This window comes from Sus scrofa, chromosome 8 (assembly GCF_054392235.1).
Source record: "Sus scrofa isolate SSC_HxYL_T2T_F1_AM1 chromosome 8, Sscrofa_HxYL_maternal_Yorkshire_Landrace_v2.0, whole genome shotgun sequence".
Classification (NCBI taxonomy): domain Eukaryota; kingdom Metazoa; phylum Chordata; class Mammalia; order Artiodactyla; family Suidae; genus Sus; species Sus scrofa.
This window is the reverse complement of record NC_139390.1, coordinates 57,899,926-57,902,500: the sequence shown is the minus strand read 5'-3', so window position 1 is coordinate 57,902,500 and position 2,575 is coordinate 57,899,926.

Below are 2,575 nucleotides of genomic sequence, written 5' to 3'. Positions count from 1 at the left end.
CCGCGGCGTCGCGGAGGGACGAGGGGGGAAGCCCCAAGCTCCCCCACCACCACCACACCCCAGACACGGACCTCCCCCTCGACGGCCCGGGGCACCGAGCAGTCACGTCGGGACCGGCCGACACGCGCGCGCCCTCGCTCGAGCGGACAGGAGAGGGGTGGCAACGAGGGCCAAGGCCCAAGGCCCAAGGCCCCTCCCCCCCACCCACCCACCCACCCAGGAGCGGCACGGCTATGACGGCCGGCCCGCAGCGGCTAGCCGGGTCCCGACTCGCGCTCAGGTGAGCTCAGCAGAGCCGGGAGGGAGGGGCACGCGGCGGGGGGGTGGGGGGGTGGCAGAAGGCCACCCCTCGACCACACGCAACGACGCCGGCGGACAGGCGGGGGCAAGGAAGCGGCGGCGGGCACGGAGCGGGGCCGCAGCGGGCCCAGGAAAGCGAGACGCACCAGGACGCCGGTCCGGGGGTCGGCAGATGGGGACCAGACAGACGGGAGGTCAGACAGACGAGCGGGAGCGAGGAGGGCGAACGTGGGAGCGGCCGGCATCGAGAGAGATGCCACAAAGGGACGGTGGCGGAGGGGGCGGCCGCAGGCCTCCAACGAGGTGGGGGGGGCACGGGGACCATCCCCAAAAACCGGATGCGAGTCGGCTGCCAGGGCACCACACGGGGTCTCACCGCCAGAGGCCTCCAGCACAACGGCGGTCCCGCCGCAACACCCAGGACGCCGACTGGCCTCCCCCTCAGCCCCTGGGGGGCCCCCCCTCGCGGGGGCCCCACGACCGCCACCGACGACACCGATGAGCCACAGCCGGCCCCGTGGAAACAAGTCTCCCAAGGCACCTACCGACGACCACCCCCCACACCCCACACGCACCCGCCGTGCCCAACCCTCTTCCCCCACCCCCCCGCGCACAGGGGGACACCCGAGAAGCACATCACCCAGGGACACCCGCCCGGCCACGGCGGCCAGGGGGTGACACCCACACGAGGTGAGGCCATTTCAGGTCCCCGGTTGACGCGGGGGCGGGAGGGAGAGAGACATGGCACAGGCAAGGCAGGGCGGTCACCTGTTCGGGGCAGGGGGAGGGCCGGCAGCACCGGGGAAGGGCGGCAATGCACACGGGGCAAGGGCTGTGGGGCAGGGACGCGGGTGCCTGCCCAGGGAGAGGAGAAAGGACCCAGGCACGCCAGGCAAACCAGCACGGGGTCACACCACCACACACACGAGGGCAGTCCCATGACACCTGGGACACCAGGCGGCCTCAGTCGCCCCAGAGCACTCCACGACCCGGCCCCACCAACCAGGGCCCCATGTGCAAAGGCTTCCCCCCCCCTGCCACGTGGGGGGGGTTCGTCCGCCTCATCTCACCCATCCGTCCATCTTTCCACCCTCATCTCATCCGTCCTTCACCTAGTCCACCCTCCAGGGCCTGACGCCTGGGGGAAACGCTCCTGAGCGAGGCGGCCCGAACCATGCTCGCTCACCACCTCCACACCACCAGCTGCGACCCCAGGCGAGTGCGGGAAGAACCGACGGGCGGCTCGCAGCGGGGGAGGCAGGGGCAGAGGCCGCCGGGGGACGGGGCGCATCCCCCTCCTCCACTTCCCCTTCCAAGGGGAGGGGCACCACGCGCCCACGCAGCACACAGCCCGGCGCTGGACGCCAAAACCCGGCCCGGCCCGGCGTGACCCTCCCCCAACTCGGAGGGGGGAGGCACAGGCCGCATTAGGCAAAAGAGCAGCGCTTGGCCCCCACCGCGGGGGCCAGCGCACCCCTCGCGCGAGGGCGGCTCTTGCCCACACGCTGTGGCAAGTAGCGCCGGCAGCTACTGCCCTGCAGACTTCAGGAGGGGCGGCGGCTGGGGGGTCCAGGTACCCCAAGGCCCCCCTCTCAGATCGCTAGAGAAGGCTTTCTCACCGAGGGCGCGTCGTGCCCCACACACCATCGCTCGCCCCTTCGGGGACCCACGGGAGTGGGAACACTCCCAAAAAGTGGGAAGTCAGAAGGGGGGGGGGTCTGCGGTATGGGTAAAGCACACAGCCCATGTGAGCGTCCACGGTCAGAGCCGGGAGGGCAAGAGTCTGTGCTGCCACCAGGCTTGCCTTTCAGACTTTTCCACGTGGGTGGAGGGATGCCACGTCCGGAAAGCCAGACGGGGACCCCCCCTTCACATCTCCCGGCCCACCGCGGTCGCTCTCACGACCACATGCAGCCTTCCCGGTCAAGGGAGAAGCATGGGGCGTGCCACTCAAGGGCCAAGGGCTGCCCTCACTGGCACACAGTGAGGGAGACCCATGACAAGGGGTCCACCTGAGCCCCTCCCGGGGAGGGGACACAAGCTTCCCCTGCCTTACCGTCTCGACCCCCTCCCCTGAGCTTTAGGAAGCTGCTCGTGGGGCACGCCACCACCACAGTGGGGACCCGAGGGGACTCACCGCTGGGAGAGGAAAACGACACCACCGCTCGGCCTCGGGCATCTGACAGGCAACCCGGAGTACTCCAGGGGCACCACAGAGGACCAGGGGAGGCACGCTCACGCACCCGCAGGGATGCGAAGCATGGCAGCGAGGGAG